This window comes from Corvus hawaiiensis, chromosome 9 (assembly GCF_020740725.1).
Source record: "Corvus hawaiiensis isolate bCorHaw1 chromosome 9, bCorHaw1.pri.cur, whole genome shotgun sequence".
Lineage (NCBI taxonomy): Eukaryota > Metazoa > Chordata > Aves > Passeriformes > Corvidae > Corvus > Corvus hawaiiensis.
The window spans coordinates 4,781,382-4,807,825 of record NC_063221.1 but is presented as its reverse complement, the minus strand read 5'-3'; the positions used below and the strand labels follow the sequence as shown (position 1 = coordinate 4,807,825).

The 26,444-nt window shown below is 44.9% G+C and overlaps 2 long non-coding RNA genes across 2 annotated transcripts in view; one reads left to right on the top strand and one right to left on the bottom strand.

Moving 5' to 3' along the window:
* The window catches only part of LOC125330373, a 26,413-nt gene extending 5,540 nt beyond the window's left edge, over positions 1-20,873 (top strand). Inside the window, exons 2-4 of the long non-coding RNA XR_007205482.1 lie at positions 800-875; positions 6,087-6,234; positions 20,806-20,873. This is a non-coding gene — a long non-coding RNA (uncharacterized LOC125330373). The remainder of the gene's footprint in view (positions 1-799; positions 876-6,086; positions 6,235-20,805) is intronic.
* LOC125330374 lies at positions 20,777-26,444 on the bottom strand. The gene is made up of 2 exons (XR_007205483.1): positions 26,239-26,444; positions 20,777-21,288 (listed from the first exon to the last, which is right to left on the bottom strand). It is a non-coding gene; the product is annotated as an uncharacterized LOC125330374 (long non-coding RNA).

Below are 26,444 nucleotides of genomic sequence, written 5' to 3'. Positions count from 1 at the left end.
TATGGACAGCGAAAATAAGTTTGCCATTTATTTTGTCTTGGTCTAAACTAAACCAAAATTAATGCCATGGTCTCATCTCACCCTTGAGTGGCTTCTAGTTAACAGCTCTGAATAATTCAGGAGAAAGCCCCTCTCCTGCCAATTACTGCTGAAGCCAGCACCTCCAGCCCCTTCAGTGTGCACAGCCCCGGCTCTTCGCTCCTCTGGCAGACAGTGCCTATCCTGTGCAGGGGGACACTGCTGTGTAAAAATGAGATTTCTGTCTGCTGCATTGGTTAGACACTTCCATGTGATAAAGGAAAAAGGGAAAATCCCGCTATTCTTCATCATGTTAGGAATAAACTGTTGGCTAGTGCGATGTGTAGCTTTAATAAATTCATTGCTGCAGTTAAAAATCTCTCCTACTGAATGAGGTTGTGGTTAACAAGACAAATTATAAAAATCTGTGCATTTCCACAGATGCAAATCACTAATAGGACACTCTCCTGCTCCATGCTGCTCCTTGAGCACCTCTTGTGACAAAGAAGTTTTCTGCAAACAGAGTTGCAAGACCATATTGAGATGTACTGAAATATCCTCAGTCACATTTTGTACTGGTGCCTCACAACAGTCAGGTTTTTCAGCCATTTCACCCTGCTCTCACACACTGTCCCAGCTTCCAATAAGAAAATTTTGGATCACGGGCTTTTTTCAGACTTCTGTAGGCATTGAGAAATTGATCTCCCCAGGGTTCTGGTCACTGTAAATTATTTGTTCTCTTTCTAATGTTAAAAACTTTGTTGTGATTTCACTGTCCCAGACAGACATCATGGAAAAAATGGTGCATGTCCCTGATGCCATCTCTTAATGGATTAAAACAGACTTGGAGGTACAAGGTAAGAGCAGAAGGTGGTGCATTGGATCATGCACCAGTTCTGTTGGTTTCCATTTGCACCCCTTGAGCAGAAGCCTGTGTCCCTTTCACAGCACAAGAAACTTGAAATGCCAAGATCTTGAAATGACTGTTTTAACATCTCTCCACAGTGATCTGCACAAATCCAGGCAGTCAGAGCTGCTGGCAGGCAGGTACCAGCTGCTTCCCTCACTGGGACTCAAGGGCACCCCAGCTGGGATATGGGGAAGCCAGGGAAGGATTTCTGCCAAGCCGTTTGCCAACTGGTTGGCCCCTAGCACCTTCTTGTGCCTGGAGTTGTTGCTGCAGAGGGGCAGGACCTTGCACTTCTTGTTGAAGTTTGTGTGGCTCCTGCTAACCCATTTCTCCAGGCTGTTGAGGTGCCCATGGATGGCAGCACATCCATTTGGGTCCATGAGCCATTCCTCCCAGTTTTGTGTCACCTGCAAACTTGCTGAGGGCTCTCTGCCCCATCATACATCACTCAGGTCATTAAGGCAGAGGTCTGGGCAGCAAAATGAAGGATTTCAGCCTTCTTGGTGTTCCAGCTTGGTTCTGATGAGCTCAGGGTGGGATTTCTGGATACAGGCAGGAGCTCAGCTTCCTTTTAAAAAGCCTGAACACTTGCAAACATCAGTGTTAAACTGGGGCTATTAGATTTGCAAGTACAAGCACTTCAGAAGTGCCAGCATTAAAGTTTCATATCCAACTTAAATCAGTTCTCTCAGCTGTTTTTCACTGGCTCACAGACACTTTTCCCCGGAGCAGACAGAGCTCAGGAATGTGTGGTTAATGCGTGGTTTGACATGACACTGCCTTGCACTGCAGAAGTGGGTAATGGGCCCAAAAGCTCCTATCACCATCTAGTCAAGGACTTCCTCTGGACCATAGTTTCTTGTCCCCAAGTGGTGCCAGGATGACTCTTTGTGGGGCCAGGCTGTTAGATCAGTTGTGGACATTACATGGTTTAAAAACGCCTAACAAGGAAGAAACAGCTTACTGTGTTGACTTGGCATTAAGTGCTCCTCTAAAGATTAAAGCAAGGATTCCACTCAAAAACTGGATGAACTTGCAAGGGAACTGAAGCTGAAATAAAGTTGTGATAAGCCATGCCCTTGTCTAACTTTTGAGTGAGTGACTTTTTTTGGAGCTACTAATGAAAATAAGTCCAATGGCCTGTGACTCACTCTCAGTGGCTCCTCTTCATTTAGGGACCAGTTAGTAACAGACCGACGTAAGGAGCAGCCAGCATGTGTCATTCCCAGACACTTCATCTCCATGGAGATCTCCTGCTGATACCTTGTTTGCAGTGGGATCAATGACCTGGCAGTTCACCTTTAGGCTCCATGGGAAAGTAATAGCAGGAGGAAGCGTGAGGAGGTCTGCTTTTGTCAGGGAGGCTCTGGCAGATTGTCAAACTGGCAGCTTCCATGGGCAGGTGAGGAGAAGGCGCTTAGCCTGGTTTCCTGTGGAAATGAGGCTGTAACCATCAGACAGCGATCAGCTTAACCCAAGGGAGTGAGCAGGCTGCAGTAAAGAGCTTAAAAAAAAATAAAGTCCTCTAAACCTCGTAAGAATAGGGAAGCACATAGAGAAAAGTGATGTTATTGGTGCTGGCACAGAGGGAAAGACAGGGAGAACTTTCCTTCTAGACATTGCCTTCAGCAGATGCTGCTGGCCATGGATGTACTTACCAGCTAATCCATGGGAATGAAGCTCCAGGGAACGGCTTGTGCAGTCCTCTGGCTGGGTGACACTGAAGGAAGAGAAGAGAGACATATTTTCTGTGGTTGTCATGGGTGACATGAGAGAGGAACTGATGGAAGGAAAGATCCAGGAGAGGAGGAGAGCAGAACTGAAGCTGTTTTGAAGAGAGCAGAGCTCTATGATTGTGTGTTGTAGGAGGTTTGCTGGAGCTGGGGCTATAGCAGTGCAAGAGGTGCAGCAATGTGTGACTGTCTGCAAGAAACCAGGCTACATGAATTCTTTTTTATCATTTTGATAGTTCCCACAGTAACTTTTGTGCCATGGATTAATGTTTTTGCAGAGAAAAGGATCAGAAAGCTGGGCGAGTTGTTCATGGGTCTTCCTGCATCAGCAGAAATACATCTCACATTCAGCCATACTTGGCAAACCAAGATGTGTTTAGCCTGTAGCTAAAAATGTTTATAATTTGTTTTAATATTTGTAATTTGTCCCTGAAAACTGCACTGAGTATGTCATCATGCTGGAAAGTGTTCAGCTGGTGTCAGCTGAAGTAAGGGAGGTGGGCAATTATCTCGCAAGGAGTCTGCATTCAGGTATTAAAACACCCACCACTGCTGCAGTCTGGTCCATGTGAAAGGCTCAGCTGGTTTGCGGTCTATTTTTACAACTCCTTGGGGTCAAATCATCTCTGCAAAGGAGGATTTAATGAGAAGGACTGACCCGTCCTGCTCCTCCTGCTATTTGACAATGACATTTTACACAGCTTGTCTTCTGCTCAGAAGAAAAACCATTCATCAGGCCCACTTTGTATAATGGGTATTTCCATGAGATGGCCGTGGCACTCCTGGGGGTTTCAAAGGCCTCCCACAGAGAAGGATTTGCCTGGCACTTGTGTTCCCTGACTAACCAGCCCTGTCCCATAAGGTCACGGCATCAGTGCAACCAAGCTATTAGCCACCCTTCTCCACCTCAGGAGCCTGTGGCAGGAGGGGAGAGCAGAAACATTTCTCCCAGCAAAACATGTCCAACCCAGCAAGTTCACCAGGGAACGGTTTGCTAGCAGCTGGGTTCGTGGCAGCTCCTCAGGATCCCCACCAGACAACTCTCTCTGAAACCCAGTTATCCAAAATCCTGAGAGAAATGAGAACATGCAGGTACTGTGAGTCTGACTTCACCAGTGCACTAAGCCTTGGTCTGAGGGCTCTGTGGCTCCTCTTGTGGCCTAGCACTTTGCAGCCATCACAGAAAAATGATGGGGAGAAACAGGTTGTAATTCCAGCAAGTCCATGAACTTCTCCAGTCAACTACAGGTAGGAGCGTCTTTGACTCAAAGCTCCAAGCATTTGCAGGTGTCGCTCCTTCTTCTACCAGGAGGAAGAAATGTTCTTGCTAAAAATGGGGGCTGGGGTGGGGTACGTAGAATCACAAAATCTTAGAGTCATTTAGGTTGGAAAAGACCTCTGGGCCCATCGAATCCGGCAGCTGCCCCAGCACTACCACAGCCACAACTAAAACATGTCCACAAGTGCCACATCAACATGGCTTTGAAATCTCTCTGGGGGTGGGGACTCAATCACTGCCCTGGGCAGACGGTACCAGTGCTTGACAACCTTTTGGACGAAGAAAATTTTCCAATATCCACCCTAAAACTTCCCTGGTGTAACATGAAGCTGTTACAAACCTGCCCCTAATCACCTTCTAGCCTCTCAGGACATTTGCATTTGTACCTCAGATTCATCTTGAGTTAAAAGGAGAATGCCCAGCACAAACCTTCAAACAGCTTGGCCTGGGGGTATGTGTTCCTCTTGCCTCAAACACTGAGCTGCATTTTCCTGCAGCTGTGACTGGTGCCATCAGATTGTGGTGGCAGCTCTCCATTTCTAATAGTTAATTTTGCTTTATGAGATCAATCCCTTTACTGCCATTACTGCAGAGAGCAATGATCAGAATATTTAAAATATTAGACTGCAGCTTTTCTGTAATGGCCAAGAGAAAGTAAATCTGGAATACCAGAAGATAATGGCAAGGTGGTTGGATGTTAGGATCTTTTTGTGGTAGGCAGAGTTCATATTCCTGGCCATGATTTGGTTTATATTAGGCAGAGAATTTGAAGTTTTATTATAAAATTTGAAGGACTTTTGGTTCTGAAAGATGAAAAGTTTCTTCTAATTACTACTAACTCAAGTTTCTACTAACTACCCTGAGAAAAGATATTCTCCCCAGCATTTTGTGTTCCCTGCCCAAGCAGACAAATCTGAAGTTACCTCTGTGACTGCTTGTGGCAGCAGATTGCAGCTCAAAAGCAACACTCATCCAGGGAGATGCACCTGAATGTTTTCATTCTCTTTGGTACTATGTTTGCATTGCAAAATCATCCAGTCTCATCTATTTATGGTTTATGGCTTAATATGGCCCAGGTTTATATTGTCTGAGTAATTACCAGGATTTGCTCTGTGAAGCAGAGTAGTTCTGGGCAGACATTTTAATTTCCATCAGCTGTCATATCCTGGGAAGATAATTAAACACTCTTCATTTTCCATTTTAAATGGTATACAAAAGCTGGACATTAAACCCAGAGAGCTTTCCAAAAGGGAACATGTGGGTAGCTTCAAACTTTCCTTTGGCACCCAGCCACCAGCGAGGGTCAGCCCAAGTTCACCATTTCCCATTGTGTAAGGCTATTTGTTTAGCATTTCTTTTGTCTGAAGTGGCCTTGTCAAATGAGATCTCCACATAATTTTCATTTGGCCCTTCACTCACATCTGAGCTGTCACTCCCATGGAAGCAGTTTGACTTTGAGCTTAACAGAAATGTAGGCATAAGTAGACAAAGCTTGAAGAAATTCACATAATTTTCCAGCTTAATCCCTGGAAAAAGGGAGTAGGCAGCCTCAGAATCTCATGGTGTAAAAATCCAAAGACACTTTCAAGGACCAAGGTTCAATAACTTGGTTCACTCTGCCACTGTAGACAGACTGGCCCCCAAATTTCATTCTCTGTATTTTGACTAGATTAAGAAAATAACCCTCACATTGTTTTGAGTGAGGGACACATCCTTCTTCACATCCTGTCCTGCATGGCATTGCAGAGCAGGCCTGAAAGCTTCCCCTCCTCCAGCGTGAGACCACCCCACGTTGTAGGTGCACGTCATCCCTGGTGCCCTTAGGGTCCCTCTGACACGGTGCCTCCATGTGTTTGCTCTCTGTGATGCAAGGACATCCCCCCAAAAAAATTAATGTCATCTCCTGGCAGGTCTGTGTTCCAGGATTTATCTGGTGACTGGAACTGCAGTCGCTGTTGCCATTCTAATTAATCCTCCTCGGCTGCAGTTGCATTCCAAGATTTCCAGCTGGGCATGTACCTGCTCGTGTACCTGCTCACCCAGCTGATATTGAGCCAGAATGGTGGCATTTTCTCTTATTTTAAATCTAAATTAAACACAATATGGAAAGGGATGTTGCTGAGCACTTTTAAACTTCTAATTACAGGTGATATCACTGAATACTGTACAGATCCACCTCTACTGGTATTTGATATGCAAATGAAAAAGACCATGTTGCTGTTGGCACAGAACCACATGGGCTGGGAAGGGCCTCCAGAGGACCTCTACTCACTCTCTCCTCCTCATCAGTGCAGGTACAGTGAGTTGCTTAGAACCGTGTCCAGTTAAATTTTGGATATCTCCAAAGATGGAGCTTTTAGAGCCTCTCTGGGCAACTGATGCCAGTTTTTCTCTACCCTCATGGTAGAAAATTATTTTCTTCTATAGAGCTGGAATTTTAATCTGATGCGTACAACAAAAGGAAAAAGCATCATCTCTAGCTGAATATAGATGCTACACTCATTTCTTGTGTGGTTTGTGAACCCCTCAAAATTTCTGCTTCCTCCTTAGCATTTTCCCACTGCTAACAAAATTACATTTCTCTAATCATCTCCATTGTCCATATGCCCCATTTGTGTCCTGAACACTGCCAAGATTGTGTCTCATTTCAATTTCTTGATGGCCTTGCTCAAAGGCCAGTTGCCATTGTATGGAAGTCCAGTATATTTAAAATAATCAATTACGGAAAATGATACAGTTCCAGCTGCCTTCCAGAAGGCTCCTTTGGCAGGAGTTAAACACTGCAGCAGAAGCACACACAGGGCTGTCTTCTCACAGCTCAATGCATAGAACATAAATTGATGCATGGGATGTAAACACTCCCAGTGGGATCCCCTGCCAGCCCTACACTACACCCTGAAAGCTCTGCCCTCCCAGGGCCATGTCCTGCTGCTGGCCCTGGCTAGTCACTGCCATTCCCATTTGCTCATGTCCCTGGAAAGGAGGGGGACGTGACTTCAGTGGGTGCTGTGTGAGCTGGGAGTGACAGAGCACACTCTGCACATCGCGGCACATCCCATCACCCGTGTGTCTGTCACCTGGAGACACAGAGCTCCTCCTTAGAGGGACCGTGCTGGTCCAGCACACATCCCATCACCTGTGTATGCATCACCTGGAGACACAGAGCTTCTCCTTAGAGGGACCATGCAGGTCCAACACCCTAGCTCTGGACTGCAGGATGAAAGGGAGCTCTGGATCGGAGCGATGCCTTCCCTTTGTGTCTCCCTGTGCTCCCAAGGCTTTGATTTTTCCTGACTGTGATCACCAGAGTGGTACTCGCTGTCTCACATGGCACTGCAGGAACACCTTCCTGATGCCCCATCTAATCTGCTGCCCACTTCCAGCAGAGCACATGTCCTGTGTCAGCAGAGATGGGTGTACCCCAAAGGAAAGCCATCTGAACTGATAGGAGATGAGTAACTCAATGTGATCATAAGAATTAACAACACTAAACACATCTTCGAGAGGCTCTGGGCAAGGTCCTGATCATCACAGACATTCCATGAGCTGCTCTTCGCCACAATATTGTTGTCTTTGATATCCTTAGAGAACAGAAAGTAATGCAAGTTAGTTATATTTTTGCTTTACAACAAGGATACTTCAGCCTCTTGCCTGTTCTCATATCACTCTCTGGGTGATACATATCTAGCTATACAGTATAAATCAGAAAATTACTATCTTTGGCACCTATAATTGGAAAGGTTCTTCCTCTAACAAAATGAGACAATTCTGAAATGGTGCTCCATGAGGTTAAAGAGCTGCTGTTTCTACTTTTCTGCAGTGGCAGACACTGGGAAATTTTTAAATGAACAGATATTTCAAATTTGAGATTTAAATCAGGAATACATGTTATTTCAATGAGATTTTCAAAAGACTTTGTTTTAGTTACTCATGACGTTGTGGAAGAGCTTTGAACAATCCCTTCCCCACTCCAAATCCCAATGGCACCTTCCAAAAATGATGCGGAGCAACAAGCAGGATTCAGACTTCAAAAATATGAAAATATCTGAAATTGTCATTGAAAATGAAAGATTTTATTCTTCACTTTTAAAATGGGGAAAATAAAATATGATGCTAAAGCAAATCTTTAACATAGCACATTTTTCATTTAACAAGAAAAACCAGGCAATAATTTCCATCCCAGTGGAAGAAGTGCAGCTCTTCGCATGGTGTTCTCAAGCAGACTCCCTCTGTGTTAACATGCACCACAAGCTGTAGCTATTTTAATGCTTTTTAGCTTCAGCATTCCTACATGTCATTGAAAGCATCCGGCTTTCCACGAAACAAATCTGTACTTTAATGAGGTAGCTGTCTAGAATACATATTCCTTCCCATGCTATTAGATAGGAAGTTTGGAACTGGAACAATAAAATACACATAAACTGGACCAAAGATGAACATCCTGTGTCCATGGTATAAGACTCTACTGCCTATGTCCAACGTGGCAAACTGTTCCTTCTCTTTCCACAGTTGTTTTATTGTTCTTTGCTTTTTTTTCAGGGCTGAGCATAAAATCCAGTCACTTCCCTGGTTTTCTATCTATGTGACTTTGCCTTTTAAGAAGAGATGTTAATGAATATGATTAAGCTGGCATACCCTTAAGTAACATTAAGCTACTTTAAATATATTCCCCCTAATATACCAGCTGTTTTCTGTGAAGAAAAGATTCCCTTCAAGAGATTTCCTTCTAGAGAAGAAATATCCTCTCATTTGCCCCAAAGGAGTTTACTCCTTTACCTTTATAGTTAGACTATGTGTATTTTGAATTTGTCTACTGTTCTCCTGCTCTGACCTTCACCACACTTCCTTCTCAGATCAGAGTTGATGGCTGGGTCTGCTTTCACTCAACTTCCCACAAGGTCATAACTCTGGTGTGGTTTTGCTCTCAGAAAGCAAAAATCCCACCTAGAGTTTCAGGGAGGCGCCATTGCCATTGCAGACTACCAGTTGTATTTTCCCTTCAAACCTCAGATGATCTTTCTATGCATAAGCTGAGCTTCAGAACATGAAATTACTAACAAATGGGAATTTTGCACACCCAACTGGGCATTTTCTTATCTTCCTGGTAAGGAATTGCTGCAGCATTGGATGAAAAAGCAATAGCTGGTGGGTCCCTTGGGAGCCCACCTCTCCACGTGTGTGATTCTGTAGAGGTTTCCCCAGACTGTCACCAGAGAAACTCCTGGTTCTGTATGGAAATGCAGTAGGACAACCAGTGAGGGCTGAGGACTGAATCCACAGGGTTTTTTATTTTGAAAACTAATGGTTTCCCAGTTATTAAGCTAATTCTCATCTCCCTTACTTCATTCCTGGCCATGCAGCAGCTGAAACATCTTCCTCAGTTTTCACTGACTTCTCCTTCCTTCCATGGCTCACTCCTGTGGGATTGTGCCTGTCTGGAGAGCAGAGCTCCTGCCCTATCCTCACAGGGAGGCTGCTGCCTTCAGCTTTTCTCCTGATGCAAAGTGACTGTGTCCTTCTGGGGGGTCATCCATGCTTATGCTTCCATGCATCCAGCTCCAGGGCCTTAGGAGATGCTAAAAAAACCCCTTCCCCAGACAGCACAGCTTGGCTGGGCTGGGCCAAACGTGAATTGGGCTCCACTGACTGCAAGCAGAGCCAAGGCAAAGCTTTCTAGTGTGGCTGTTTAAATTAGGCAGAGATCACTGCCTGCACTGTCCCTCTGACTGTCCATCACATGCCCAGCACTCATCCCAGGGTGGCTGTTCAGCTTTGGTCACTGCAAAGAGGTGGGAATTACACCTCAGCTCACTGCAGGAAAGGACAGGATTTTGTCATGATCTGGTCAAAAATGTATTTTAACTGCCTGTAAACCTAGGGCAGGGTGCTTCTAGCAATGACTCAGGATAAAAGTGGCATTGTGGCCCTAAGAACTAAAGGAACTTAATTGTATTAAAATACTGAATTTTGGTGACAGACTTCACATCAACCCAACAGGTGGTTTAGTAATAGAATCATTGAATATCCCCAGCTGGAAGGGACCCATAGGGATCAGAGACTCCAACCCCTGGCCCTGCACAGACACCCCAACAATCCCACCCTGTGCATCCCTGGGAGCATTGTCCAAATGCTCCTGGAATTCTGGCAGCCTTGGGGCCGTGCCCATTCCCTGGGGAGCCTGGTCAGTGCCCGACCAGTGAGAGACTGCAAACACACCAGGACATTAACAATATCATTCAAGCCATTGAACGCTGCAGCAATAAAGCCAGTTCAATGTGTAATTTTATGAAGAGATTTTCTCTTCAGGTCTCAAAATGTGCATGTCTCTGCCAGTTCTTCTCTTCTTTGCAAATGAAATTTTTATCTTCGCATCAATTTCTCCCACCATCAGATTTCAAAGAAGGATGTTCAGTTATCTAAACACTGAAGCTGGTTTGGGCGCTTGCCAGCTTCGAAGGCATCGTGTTCACTATCCACTGGACTGCTTTGAAGGATGCCTTTCCTCTAAAATACTACATCCTTTAGAGGTACATTTTATTTATATTTTATCGGGTCTTTATTTCTAGAAGTTTCTTTAACCTCCCAGTGGCATCCAGAGGAAATTTCACGGCAGGGATGAGGTAAGTGAAAACCAACTATTAGAAGGGAAGGGTTATTTTTGCTAGTGAAATCAGCAAATGCCTCTGTCAGGAAGCTGTGGATTTCAGGAAGGACAGTTGCTTCACAGCAAACAGGAATACTGTTTCCTCAGACAGCACATTTTAATCCCTGGGCAGTGGTCACCAGAGATGCCAGGGGACAATAACGGGTAGTGCTCAGGACACTTCTGGTCTGGCCCAGAGGAGATGCAGCATCCTGGGGACATGGGAGGCAAGACTTCCTCATTTTCCCTTTTAGCTGAAGATAAAGAAGCAACAGCACATTGCAGCACCAAGGTGTGCACAAACAGGCGCTCCAGAAACACAGGCAGCCACAACACGGACACAACCAGAAGTACATCTATTGCAAGGCTGGCAAGGGAACTCTTCAAGCCAATCTACCAACCTTCCCTGCAAACCTCGCCCTGCAAATGAGCCATAGCTGCTTTCCAGACTCAGCTGCCTGAGGTGCCCTGTCTCGAGGATGTACATTTGCCTCACGTTCTGCCCTCTGCGACTCAGAAGAGCTGCTGTGAAAGCATCTCTGCTCACATTCTGTAGCCCACGTGGAAACAGGAGCTGTCAGAACTGTCTGCAGGGAAAACATGCCTGCTCACATTTCACCGGGCTTTACTCATTCCTGTTGAGTCACTGCTCCTTTGGGCACTGCTCTGCACCAACGTGTTTGCTCTGTCAGCAGCTGAAAGGAAGGCACAGGTAGGTTCCTCTGGTGCTGGGTGATCCAAGCCTGGAGTTTTACTCACACAGCACAATATTTCTTCATTAAGAGCACTGTGAAATCCTGATGCCAGTGAGATAACAGTTGCTGAACTAACTCACTGCTGACAGGGAATTTTCATCCTTTCCCTAAGACATGTTTTTTTCCTTATTTTAGACATACTTTTTTCACTATGTTGTTCATTATGATGTCTTTCATGACATCAGTGTGGATATTATCTAAAGAACTGAGTAGGAACATCAGATGATGCAGAGGTCAAAGTGTGTTTTGGTCGTTCAATGCGAAGTTTGGAGTTAAGAGTTGAAATCACCTTCTTGGGAACTGTTTGCCTGGGAAATATTTGACAAGTGAAAAACTACCACAGATGACTTATAGACTTGGTCCAGTGTAAATTAACTTTATGAAATTCATATGAATAATTTGTTTCTGTAATTTTAGATTTCACCTAAATCTCTGCCACTATGCAAAATACCTGAATGATAAAAATGCTCAGGAGCATGGCAGAGGACTATTTTGCCATCACTTTTAAAGATAAAAAATATTAAAATATGTGAAGTAACATGATCTTAAGCCCAGTAACATACAACAGAAAATGGCAATGGTTACTAGCTAGAAACAGAGAATATTCAGTAGTAAAATAACAACTTCTTTCTTGTGAGTCTGTCTAGCAACCTCTGCTGTGAACAGAACTATTGATCCAGGGAGGTGTTTTGCTCAGAGGCTGGAATTCAGCCTCCCTGTGTGCAGGCAGCTCTGCTCCAAGCCTGCTGCCCAGCAGGGCTCCAGCCAAGTGGAGATGACCTTGCAGTTCGTGGTCTCTGTGTTTTCTGACAGATAAACCCAGGCCCAGCCCAGGCACTGATTTCCCTTTCAGCTGCACATGTACAGGGGCTTTCTTCTGTATCATTTCAAAAATCCAGTTCCTCTCTCTCACATTGATCCAGATTTCAGGCCAGCTTTCACTTGCCTTTCAACCTTCTTATCATCTGCTGCTGAGTCATCTCCCGTGTTTCCTGTAGTCTGGATTAATTCCTTCTTTGGCAGATGGGATTTCCACTCCCACTCTTCCTTCACAGACTCCTCAAGAAAGTCATCTTGCTTTTCTGCCTCAGCTTTTCCATCTCTAACATGGGAATCAGGACACTTTCCTTCCTTGGACCGATTTTGAGAACAAATCCACTTCTGTCTACAGAATACTGTGATGACTGCCACTGAAAACTGCGTAATCAGTGTAATCCATAGTGTGCTTTCACAAGGGTATCCATGAATAAAGAAATGCATTGTATCCCTCTTCCCAGCTAACTGCACCCTAGGAATGGAGAATTACAGTCACATCAAAATTATAGGACAGATGCTGAAGGACAAGTATCAACTGTACCACAGACAGAGGCAGTGTGGCAGGAAAAGGGCAAAAATTGAGGTCTCCACATGGAGCTGAGAATTTGTGAGGCTCAACCTGAGCTCATAGAGAAGGAAGAGGACGAGAAGATGCTAAATGGACCAAGCACAGACAGCTGGTTTCTGAGCCGGAAGCAACAGCGATGGAGAATAAAGCTTGGAAGCGCTTTTAGCACCTCATTCAGGAACCAACCTGAGATTTTAGTAGACAGCCCTGTAAGTGCCCTTCCTCCACAGCCCTGGTCACACTATGGTGGCAGAAAACAATCTCCTGAGGAAATCTACAGAGCTGTAGAGTGCTGAAGTTAATGAAAACATCATCCAGCTCTCCATCTGGTACTTGGACTGTGCCAATATTGACCAAATCACTGATGGTGTTAAATAGACTCCCTTTCATTTGAAATGAAAACAGGTAAATATTAGTGCTACCTCTAATAAGACTTGGAGAATGCACACACCAACCCCTGCTCATTACCCTTAGGCATGGCCTGGAGGGTACAGAGCAATGGAGAGGATGCGCTCTGTCCCAGCTAACTTAGACCCAACTGGAAGAAAGCTAAAAGCAGAAAGAGCTCCCAGCTTATGCTGGACACAAGCTTGTGCATTGGAAATGATACCAGAATGTCCTGTATTCATGTTTCATCTGTATTTTCTGAGCTCAGAGTGAGGTCTGAACAGCTCTCCCTGTAGTGATGGGTATTGCAGGATGGATGTGCCTGAGGAACCTCCCCTTCCCTCCCTGTGGTGAATGGGACCAAAGGACACCTGAACTCCTTTGGCTTCCAGAGATGCTTTAATTTATTTTCACCAAACCAAAGAGGGCACAGCCCTGCACACTCTCTGTATACATTCTTTGCTATAGTATGGACTCCTTCTTTGGAGAGTAAATAAAATATTTACAGTCTATAAATCTAGGAAAATTTTTTCTCTTTCAGCAGCAGATTGACTTCCCTGGCCTGCTGCAGGGCAAATTGAGTGCCAGTCTCCAGCTCATCTCATAGCCTACAAGACTTACATATTTTTAGAGAATCTTGGAAAAGATTTTGTGATTTACATACAATCATACGATTTTTTTTGCCAGAGAGGATACTGAGGGCTTCTCCTACAATACAAATTATATTCTGTAACTATTGTTATGAGAGTCTTTTGTAAAACAGCTTTGTAGGTTGCAGACTTTCTTTTGTTTGCTTCCTTTACATCTGCTGTGTTTTATGGGCTCTGCACCACTCACATTTCTGAATCATTTGCATTATTCCTCGTACCCTTTTGGCTGAGAGGAGCGCTGGGTTTTACACAGCACTCTACTAGCAGGACATGCATGTTGAAACAAATCATAATGCTTGGGATTTGTATCATCAAAGTGCTCTTCAAATACAGCCAAATACAGCTTTGCACCATTGGGGTGAGGAACCAAGAAGAGTTTACTCCTGTTTCACTGGAACACGAGTGGGTGAAGTGACGTTGTGTCCCCATGAACCCAGAACATGCCCAGGTGGGACATCAGTGCTGGCCCCCACCAGGCCGAAGGAAGAGCAGGTTCCTTTTATTTTGGAAATGGTTAGTCACAATCAAAGGAGCCCTAATGCTATTTTAAACCATAGAAACACTACCTTTGGTGTGTTTCCATGCAGTCTCAGAAGTTATTGGGCTGATTTTCTCCCTGTCCAACACCATGGAGTTGGGCGAGGCTGAACTTCCTCCAGTGCTTCTTTGGTTGTACACACAAATATATAACGAGATTATGTGTAGTGTGCAGACTCCTGTCTGGTCAAGTATAGAAAATATAGATAACACTTAGATATGGAATAAGATTAATGGGGGCAACTGTTTTCCAAAAGGAAGTATAGGAGCGCAGGTGGTTGCAGAGATGAGTCGAGTAGTCTCGTTCCCCAGCTACAGGGATGTGTGTTAGGACATTTAGGAGCCTGATTTGGTCCTCATTGAAAGGAAAGCAGAAAAACAGTCACCCTCTGCTTTTTGATAACTAGGATGTGCTCAATCTCTTAGTTACTCTGTTTTTTCCTTCATTTAACTGCTTCACCACCAGCTAAAGTCACAAGCGTGGGCATCTGCTAAAGAGTACAAATAGGTCAGGCTTTTTCCTCCACCTTCTGCCCATGAAGTGAACTAAGGAAATGTGAGGTCCTGCTCACCCAGACACCTCAAAGCCTGACATGGAGTAGACCAGCCTAGGGAAGGTGTTTGAGGACAGACTGACATCCACTGAGACACCAAATGCTGCAGCCACTGCTGACAGATGCCTTCAGACCCCCCGTTTTCAGCCAGTCCTTACATTTCAGATTTAATCAGGCTTTTCACACCGTTCAAACACATCTGAGGAAAGGAGTTGCAGAGATGCACAAGGAACCCCCATAAGAGAGGTTTTAAACAAAGCTGATGGGAGAGTGTTCTTCCATTTGTGAAAGGCTTTGCTGGATGGACATTGGGTACTGAGAACTGCCTTCCCCTTTTTGGTCGCGAGCAGAAGTCACAAATAGCACGAGCTGTAGGTTCAGGTTTGCCCCACACCTTTGCAGTGCCAACAGCAGGTCACAGGGGCGAGCACAGCCCCAAGGCCACCTAGGGAGGAAATAACACTTTGCGTTTCCTTACCATAGTTGTGCAAAGGTGGGAAATCTTCCTTTACCATTGCATAGATGATGAAAATCAAGGGTTTTTAGAACCCAGATGAAGTGTTCCACCTCTGAACATTAACAGAGGCTTGTTTAAGGATCTTTAAAGTGTTTTCTTCCAATCTGGTTCAATCCAACTTTTTTTTAGCATCGCACCTGGGCCTCTGAGTCACAGCGAGCTCCAGAGACTGGCAGTTCTTTCCCTATCCAAAAAGCACAAACACAGACAGAGACGCAAAAGAAACAACAAACCAGTAACAGATGTTTGCATGGTCTCAGGCGTAGCATACCATAAAAAATGACACTGCCACTGGTCCTTGGAGGTAGGTTAATATCTAGTTTGGCTAACAGTTTCGTCAGACTTCCAGGGCAAGAGTAACCTTAGGGGGTATGTCTCCATATTTTTTGAAGCCTGGAGCACCCCATCCCACCAGCAGCAGCCTGCAGATGCCATTGGAGCTGATGCAGAAAGGTTACAGCTTTCCTTTCTTCTCCTGTAGCGCTGTCAGTAAGACTTTCAACTCTTACCCCACCCAAAAAAAGCTGCATTATCTGTATGTTTAGCTGGATCACCTGGGTGGGTATTAATACACAGTCATGTGCCCAACTCCTGCCTCTGCTGTGGCTCATCAATTTAGGGAAGCTGTTAGTGACCCTCAGCTGGTTTTGCAAAACTACAATTAACATGGACTATCGCAGGCTCAGACCGTGGAGGAAATGTCTCTCTCTTTTTTTCCTAAGGTCAGATTCTCTTCCAGCCCCCATGGTCACTGGTGACAGACATTCTTCTGGATATCCATTGTCTTTTTGCCATGAAAAGCACTATTTGACCCACAGGCAGACTCGCATCTCTCCTCCTTGCAGAGGTTTCTTTTCTGATGGAGGTGACAGGAGACAGCCACCCTACTCAATCCATTTGGGACCCTGCATAGGGATAAGGAACACCAGTAGATTTTCTGTGTGGTTCTTCAGAGACAGGTTGTACCAAAGCAGACTCGGGGAGAGTTGGGCAAGACGTTCAACCTTCTCCACATCATCCTGCGGACCTGTTCTGGTTTCCCCTCACCTCTCCTTGTTGTTCAGCAACAGAAGAAGCTAGTGAGAAGGCCCCACTTCACAGAGGTCTTTGGACTTTAAAAAAAGAAATATAGTTGAATTTTGCAATAACAAATAACACAGAACTGCATTTTGCTACTGCCCTTCACTTGTTTGAGAGTGGCCAGAATGTTTTCATATCATTTTTATCCATCAGCCTCTCCACAGCCTCTCACTGGAATGTATAAATTTTTGAACAGGACATTGAATCTGAATTTCTAGGTCCATAATAGTCTCCATTGTCCAGACATTATGATGGAAAGCGCATTTTTTCATTCTGCTTAAACATGCATGAATAACACCCAAACAATGTGTGGTATTTTAACACGTTTCAATGGAAACACTAATTCTGACTTGTCCCCAAACCAACTTAACTTACCTGGAGTGAACTCCTAAGTGATTTACAGCTTGTAATCACCTTGAGTGTCTACTATGACTTTGTGGAAGACTTGCCTTTTAATGCCTCCTATTGCCATCTCTCTCTATGTCTAACCTACAGAGATGATTAAGACGAAACTGCTGGCAATACCTTCCCTGCCTTTTTGTAAGGAACATCCTTCTTTCTACTAACATTTTGCTTCTTCCTTCCAGAAAGAACCTTTTGAGCAGCCTAGGGAGCAAGGGGGTTTGTTCTGATAACGAACTGAAACCCCTTTTTTCAGTAGTTACTGCTGAAGTGGGAGCTGTAGGGACTGACGGTCGGAGACGAGAGATCTCTATAAGCAGATCTTGGGACATGCGGTTTGTTGCAAAGGGCGTGGGTATAGGGGCACTGCTCAGAGCTGCCAGACTCAGCTCGGAGCAGGCCCAGGAGAGCAAGAAAGTAAGCGGGTAAGAGAGAGAGAGAGAGAGAGAGAGCGAGTATGAGAGTGGAATGGAATGGAATAGAATAGAATAGAATGGTGAAGTCCTGGTTACAATACAATAAATCATCTTCTGTACTGAATATTCTAATTGTCACTAACCAATCTAATACAAGATACAAATCCTATAGCATTTACATACAGCCTATAAGAGTTCTTATATTACCATAGAGTGTTACATCTTAACTTCTAAAAACTACTCTTTGGACCCCTTCTGCTGAGCTAGTAGGGTCTGCTCTGACCCTTGGACCTGCCTGCAAGCAGAGGGTATTGTTCAATCAAGAGGGGATTACCTTCAGTCGGCCATACCATTGTTTTCCAGTTGTTCAGTAACTAAGACTTGGTATTTCAAAAGTGGCTTTCATTTCGATGTCGCTTATATTTTTCATATTCCCAAAATCTTTTGTCAGGCAATCATATTTATAAGGCTTTCCTGTTTCATCTTCCCCAACATCGAGCATTTCCACAGATGTGCAAGTTGAAAATGACAAGGAGGAAGGACAGATAGACACTAAAAACATAGGAGAGCAAGAAAGGCAATATTCTTGACATGTTTATTGAGAGGAAGCTCCCAAAAATGATGAGGAAATTATTGTCCTCCTCAACACCATCAATTGCCCCCAAGGGTGGATTCACCTTACATGGCTTAGACAACAAGATGTAGGTGCCTGTGCTCGTTCCAGCTATCCCAGCAAAACACAAGCCTCTGGAAGGTCATTCACTTCATTTCAACACAAACCAACCTTTGGAGGTCCTTATTTCCCTTCTCTGACTCTAAAGGTATCCATGGAGTACTTGCTGTAGCACAGACATCTATCTGACTCTGAGATGTCAGGAGAAGGCAGGCAAATCCTAACCCACGGCTCTGCATCATCAGCTATATGTAAAAGCTACAATGAAAATGCTTTTGTGATTAATCACATATCCTTACAAGTTGTGAAATTCCATGTAATAGTTCCCTTATGAATGATAACACACACTTCCTGTCAGCTTAATATTTTCTGTAAAGGTGCACAGCAACAATTGCTCCAGAAGAGCTCAGTGTTTTGGACCAAGTTACAGTTTCTAAGGGAATTATAACTTTGCCTTGATTTGAATGCAATTAAATTCTCTGCCATAATAGCAGCATAATGACAAGAATACTTTTTATTTCCTTGGCTTGGAAATTAAAGGGAATAACACACATTGGTGCAGAAGGAAAGAGACCTTCAATTCCATACAGACAGCAGTATTCCCAAGTCAGTGTGTTCTCCTTTCTGGTATGAAAAGGGATGCAGGAAAACCCAATTATGTATTTCTTTTTAATGCCCACTTCCAGTGCATGAAAAGCAGGAAGTTGTGCCAGCAGTTAGATCATGGATGCCTAGCCATGGCTTCTAGCTTTTCTTCTCAGCCCACTCTGGGCTTTAGGCTACTTACTGAATCCCTGTTCGCCTGCCTGAGTTGTTGAGACCTGAGACTTGATCTGATAAAAGCTGTGTACAGGTTTAAGTTTGCACAGTCCCTTGCTGTGATGTTGATAAATGCCCTGGGTAGAGCACAAATGATGACTTCATCCATGCCAGTTCTACTGCTCGAAGCCATCCTTCAACTATGAACTTAGAATGTTGTTTGTTGTTTGTTTGTTTGTTTGTGGGGGTTTTTTTGTGCATAAAATACATGAAAAAAATCCCCAAATTCTTCATTACTGTTATAGTCACCAGTTTTTGCTTTATGTTCTTGCAAGCAGTGTTTTTATGGGCTCCTGAAAGACTGATTTGCATAAAATTTAACAGTGTTTATCTCCGAATGTAGGAGATACAAGTGAGATCTTATCACAACAAGTAAACTGCTGTTATTATATTCTGGCCCCCTGCCAAGGAACCATTACATGGCCACTCTTATCTCCTATCACACCAACCCAACCCTTCCCCAAATCCCTGTGTGAAGGATGGCTGCCCAGTAACCCTTCCCATTGGAGCCAAGGCCTTAGCAGGTTCCCTTGAGGCATTTCCCACAGGAGCACATCCCCATGGATGTGCTCTGTGATCACCAGCAGCCTGTAGGGGTTGGTAGTGCAGAGCCAAAAGTAGTGCTGCACAGAGGGTTTCTGGGTGGGACAGGTTCTCTTTTGTCGCTTAAAACTCGAACTTAAAACTAGGCTTTAACTTAAAACTGTGTGTATTCTGAGGGAGGTGAGGAGTGGGAGTGGTTCTGTGCTTCGCAAACACCTGTGCCAGAGAAGAAATCACCAGCGAGCAACATCCCTCCCAAAAGGAGATGCCCACCTTTCCCCAGGAGGAGGTAGAACTGCTCACACAAGTGTTCTCTGTATAATTTAGTGTCAGAATGAACTGTGTTAAAGCATAAGAGGCTTAAAGAGAAAGTCGTGCAACCCTACCTGGTACTGAGAAACAAATGTGCAGCCTAGAAGAAAATGTTCTTGGCTTTTTTGGTGCTAACTAAGTAACGAGCGTAACTCAGCCTGTGCTTTGGATCCAATTCTGCACCTTGAAAGCCAGAGGAACCTGCTGCTGATGGCCTGAACAGGACCACAGTACCCAATCATCATTTGCCACTCCTTCCCTGGGTTTTCAGACCATATATTGCCTGTTTAGAGAAGAAGCAGAATAAAGGGGGGAGGGGTTCTGGTGAACTGGACCTTCAGGCACACAAATAAAAGTCAATCTTGGGAGTTGGATTTGATGATCCTTGTGGGCCCCTTCCAACTCAGGGTATTGTATGATTCTGTGATTCCGTGATCTTCGCTGATTTATCATAGCACAGGCATACGGCCTATGATTCCAGTCCCAGCACGAAGCATACTTCAGGCTAAAACCCCACTGTACTAACTTTGACAGTACCTGTTCTGCATCCAAATGTTGAACAGCTGACAATTGAAGTTCCTGCTTATTCTTTCCTCTCTCAGACCTTGCCTGAAATTAACAGACAGTTTTGCTAAACTGTTAATCTGGAATTAGGATTGGATGCTCTGCCACGGGTCTTTTCTTCTTGTTTATACAGCTTCCCAAATGGGGGTGGCTTATTGGAGGGCTTATCTAACTATTTTGTCTTATCTTCCCTAACTGCAAGCTCAGGTATAAAGAGAATAATTGAATAATAATTGAATCTGCAGAGTAAATAAACAAACACTGCACAAAGAACTGGGATCAGTAAAGATTGCCTGAAAATTCCCAGGTGTATCTGTAGGTTTCTCCTACAGCTGGGCTTGCTATGTGTCCTGGGGTTTTAATGTAGGCCCTGTTCTATGATGATGAAGTTGTGAAACAGAGAACTCAGGAGAATTATGCAGCATTAAGTGACACAGAATAATCTTTGACTCTTTCTAAATATTTCATTCTCCTTTTTGCCCTCTGAACAGGTGTAGTGCAGGGTGAGGTGAATGGGAGCAGTTCATACTTCTGAGGGCATTATTTATTCCGAGATAATTATTTATTGGTTAAAATGCATTCTCTCTTATATGCCCAGAATTTGCAATCCATGTTTTTCTTTATTGCAGATTAACATCCATTTCCATTTTAATAATGATGGTGAATGCAATGAGCAGGGCCAGATGTGCAAAACAAACATTCACTAATTTGTAGTCGTTTAAACATGTAAAGCTAGTCTTTGATGTTAAAACACCATTAAAAAGGAACTGGGAAGTTCACACGTCTGTTCCTGTGTCGCTTGTCAAGCAGCAGAACAGCTCAAAGAGCAGCTTGTTGGTTTGCAGCATCAAACCCACCTCAACAATTTTGGCATCCTGTAAAAAATGTTGGTACCTGACATCTTCAAATTTTATAGGACATGGAAAATCCATGGGAGGAAACTGCATCTGCAGGGCTCGTGCCTTTCTGTGCCCTCTCTTCTTTCTCCAGCAGCATCAGCAATGTGGTCCATGCGAGCCTGACTTCAATTCTCCAGCAGTCCTTGGGGATGGAAGAATGGCTTCATCACCCTGGCAGTCAGAGTCCACGCACAGCGACCATATTTTCCAGCCCTGGGGATTATGTTTACAAAAATCTTTGAATATCAGCACAGTTAGGAAATCATTCAGTGTTTTGGGATAACAATCCTTAAAGGGAAAATGAATTTGTCATTGTGGTGTTTACTTTAGCCAGGATCAAGGTGATAGCAATTAATCAAAATCCTTAAACTGGCAGCAGCTTGTGCAGCATTTTAGTTCTCCTTCTGAACTCCTGTTAATTGAGAAAAATGTGCAGCAATTTCACCTATTTTTCTATAAGGCAAGCCATGACTGTTGGGGTCTCCTCCCCCGCCGTATAGCCCTGGGAGAGGGGCCCTGAGGGCACAGACACGGGGTTTCCCTGTCCCTGCTCAGCCTCGTTCCCATTGGTTGGTTTGTGTTCCCTGCGCGGGCAAAGGAGCCTTGGTCCGGTGACTGGAACAGTTCCTCAGCAGAGCTCCGGCCATGTGGATGGAGAAATAAACATCTCTGAAACATCTAGCAAGAATCTGTCTGTCCATATATATTTCCTTTCCACGGGACTCCTGGTTTGGTATATGCATGTTGCAGGATCCCCACTGCAACATAATGGTGGTGAATTGTGAGCAGAACGATCCCCGATCCCTAAGCGACTGATTTGTGTGAGTAAACCCTGGAAACTTTGGATTCCTCTTCTTGGTTTTGCTTTGCTATTCCGTATCTAAACTATGGAGGAACGGTGGGAAGACTCTTGGCTCTCAGGGCCGCATATGGACATTTATCTTAAACTTAAAAAGATTCTTGAACAACGATTTGTGAATTTTAGCTTGATTCAAGCTCAAAAAGAACTGAAACACTTCCTGGCATGGTTGTTTAAGAACTTTTTCTATGTTTCTTGGGATTTAATTATTACCAAGGGCTTTTGGAAAACCGTTTGGACACAGTTAATACTGGAGTCAAAATATATGCCGATGGAAGAATATTTTCGTGAGTATTATTTAGTTACCGAGACTGTTGAGCAATGTCAGCTGTGTCCCGGCGAAGGGAAGCCTGGCGCAGGGACCGTGCGGCCCAGGCCACGTGCACCAAGCGCTCTGCGAGCAGCAGCGAGGCAGTTCCCGCGCGCGGGCGGAGCCAAGTGAGCCGCAGTGTCGGTGGCGGAGCGAGGAGCGGCAGGACCTGGTGGTGCCCGCCCGGCCCCGCGTAGCGCGTGGTGGAGCGAGCCCCGTGAACGCCCGACCGAGAGAGGCGGCGCACAGGCGGCGGCGGGTGGCGGCGGCGGTGGAACGGAGCCGCGCCCAGCCAAGACGCGCGCTGGAGCAGGGCGCGGGGGGGTCGTCGCTCGGGGGCCCGGCCGAGATGTGGGTACAGCGCCCGGCAGCGGCAGCGAAGCTGCGACCAGAGGAGGCGACGCACGGAGAACTGAGCGGCGCGGCCCGGCCCGGCCCGCGCGGCCCCGAACGCGACCCCGGGAAGAGCGCGCAGGCACAAGCAGCCCCGACAATTCCAACACGGGAGGGACCGAAGGAGAGAGCAAGGACGCAGCGAGACAGAAAACAGCAGCCACTCGGAAAAAGGAAAAGATCATAGTAACTAAGATCTTAGGGATAGTAAAATGGTATAATGTTAAGCAAAATTATGGTTTTATAACCAGGTGTGACAACCAGCAAGACATATTCGTGCATAGAACTGCTATTAAAAAGAATAACCCTGAAAAATGCATCCCAAGCTTGGGAGATGGAGAGGTAGTGGAATTCAAAATTATACGAGGTAGAAAAGGGTTACAAGCATCGCAGGTCACTGGGCCTGATGGTGTTCCTGTAAAAGGCAGTATATATGCTAAAAATCGTAGTCATGTTAGACAATATCTCCCTTGTAAGCCCCCCCTACAGTCTCCCTTTCCTAATCCCACCTTTCCCTTTTACCCTATGTCCTATTAACCCCAGTGTATTCCCAATCTGCTTTTTCATCCATGGTTTCCCTCACAAAACCATGCTTTTGCCAATTGTTTCCCCAAAAATCCCTTTCCAATGCCGAGTGGGGGATGAAAAAGGGGAGGGAAGAAGTTAAACCCTCTCCTGCCTCAGTTTCCCCACAAAGCATGCTCAGAGAGTTCTGTCTCCCTTCTGTCAGCCCTAAGATGTTCCACAGAATCTGACTGGACATTTAAAGACTCAGGAGCGTGGCTTGTTTTGTCTTGAAACTGTTCTTGTTATGTTTATCCAGTTGTTTTCATTCTCCTTTTATTAAAATAAAACGGGTGAGGTGTTGGGGTCCCTCCCCTGCCCTGTAGCCCTGGGAGAGGGGCCCTGAGGGCACAGACACGGGGTTTCCCTGCCCCTGCTCAGCCTCGTTCCCATTGGTTGGTTTGTGTTCCCTGCGCGGGCAGAAGGAGCCTTGGTCCGGTGACTGGAACAGTTCCTGAGCACAGCCCCGGCCGTGCGGCTGGAGAAATAAACATCTCTGAAACATCTAGCAAGAATCTGTCTGTCCATATATATTTCCTTTCCACGGGACTCCTGGTTTGGTATATGCATGTTGCAGGATCCCCACTGCAACACATGACTGTTCTCATTTCTCCCATTTCTGAAGTGAAGAGCTTCATTAAAATATCAGGAAATCATCAGTGCCTTTCAGAAAATAAAACAGGGTAACTTAGGCATTTGAAACAATCTTCAGCCTGAAACACAGTTGTGCTGAGAGCAGCTACCTGATTCAAGTAATGGTCTATTTTTTACCCATAACAAGTAGGACACAGGTACAATACAAATACTTTTGGCGTTGACAAGCGAACTGCATTCCCATTTTTAGGGGAAGACAGACAGATCCTCATTAGCACTGCTGTATTGATATAACTCAGGCAACATGCGAGGCATGCACACACTGATTACACTGCAGTACTGTGATGAAAGCCAATTTTTTTTCCCCATAAATAGGCCAAATTGGTGTTTCTACACCAGTGGTTTACCTGCTATCTTAAGAGGCTTGTTCTTTTCTTTTGGCACAGAGGTGGAGCTGCTTTCAAAAGAAAACAACCAGGTACAAGCCACTGACTTTCCATACTCAATTATATCATCTTTCCTCTTTCCAAGAGTTTTGAGGGGCTTATTATTATAAAAATAATGATAATATTGTCTTTGCAAATATTTGTCTCTGGCTACTTTTAGTCCATGACTCTCCCAGATCCAAGTCAATTCATTCCCGCAGCAGGAGGAGAACTGAAGCAGGAAAGCCAATTTCTGTTCTCATGTACAAAAAAGTCAGGATGAAATTTGTCCTCTTCTTGCAGGAACGACCCCCAGTACTTGGTTTTGATATTAAACCCATAATTTATTCTTGGGTAATGAACTAATACCTGCTTTAAGCATCACTAGGCCGGGACAGAGCACCAGGCACAGCTGATGGGCGCTACCCTTAGTACCAAATATGTCCTAGATATCAGAAATTGTTTACACTGTTTATAATTTTTCAGCTTCTAAAAATAACTCTCCAGTATGCACTGTCTCATCACAGAAATGAGAAAAACAAACACCAGAAATCAGGGAAATAGCTATTTTCTGCTTTTAGACATATCATTGACTACATGAGAGTGGCAGACAAAGACTCCATCAACAAATTTGTGCATAAGGAAATAGATTTTCATGTAAATAATTATTATGAATGTTAACTAGCTGCACACATCAGAAGGAAAACATTAGGGAGGTTTGTTTGGGGAGGCTAAACAAAATATGTTTGCTTCGTGCTGTTCTTTTATGGTCATTTTTATTGGAAGCACAGTTTATAGAGGCATAGCAATCATATATGTTTCACTGTAAAAGCACCACATTTCTCTGGAAACAGTAGCAGGCTCTCTGCAGAAAAAACAAAGTTGGCCAAACTTCATAGTTATCAACCTAGAGTTGAAAATATTCCCTCTTTTGGAATGTCTCTTGATGTTGTTTATGTGCACCTTTATGATAGTGATTTCCAGTGCAGCGAAAAATAATTAATTGCTAGAAAGTTGAAGGTAGAAATGACTTCAAATGGGATCTTGCCAAGGATTTGGCAAACAAACTGTTAGCTATTTCAACATTTTCATCATGGTGAAGGAAAAATGTCCTCAGATGAAAACTTATCTGCCTGGATTATTGGATGATACTAAAACTCTAAGTGATGAAAAGGATGTAAGCTTGCTGGAGTCTTTCTAGTTCACATGGTAGCATTTCCTGGCAGTAACAGTCTGAGACAGCTTTTATAACCCAATCTTCAAAGAGGCCTCACCTCTATCTCCAGTTTTTCAGTTGTTTTCATTAAAAACTCTGCCTCTGTAAACAGAAAAACATGGGTTTCCAGCGAAAATTTGGGTGCATGGTGCCATAGAGCTGATTGATAGGCATTTCATTTGTGGGAAAACAACTTCCATGCTAAGGAGGAGAACCACTCTGCTGTCCCCCTGCTGAGTAGGACAAGGACACCAAAGTCAGAAGGGCCTGTGTTTGAGATCCACAGAAATATCTCAAAGGCAGGTGCCAAGAGGTTGGCACCAGACTCTTTTCGGTGGTGCCCAGTGACAGGACAAGGAGCAATGGACAAAAACCGAAACACGAGAAGTTTAACAACATGGAACCATGGAATAGCCAGAGTTGGAAGGACCCACATGGTCATCAAGTCCAGCTCCTGGTCCCGCACAGACACCCCAACAATCCCACCCTGTGCATCCCTGGGAGCGGTGTGCAAACGCTCCTGGAGCTCTGGCAGCCTCGGGGCTGTGCCCATTCCCTGGGGAGCCTGGGCAGTGCCCAGCACCCTCTGGGGGAAGAACCTTTCCCTGATCTCCAGCCTGACCCTCCCCTGGCCGAGCTCCGGCCATTCCCTGGGTCCTGTCCCTGGTCACAGAGAGCAGAGATTAGAGCTGCTCCTCCACTTCCATGGGGAAGAACTTCTTTCCGTGGGGGGAGGCAGAGCTCTGGAACAGCTGCCCAGGGAGGGTGTGGAGTCTCCAACGCTGAAATATCCCAAACTCACCTGCAAGTGTCCCTGTGTCACCTGCTCCGGGTGACCCTGCCTTGGTGAGGGGTTGGACTGGATCATCTCCAGAAGTCCCCCTTAACCCCATCGATTCCATGAGTCTGTATTTGTGCATCTGTGATCTCACCGGGAGCCTGCTGCTTTCCCGCTCATGGCCTCTGGCCTGCGGCGCCGGGCTCCGTGTGCGGGATGAGAGGTGCCCG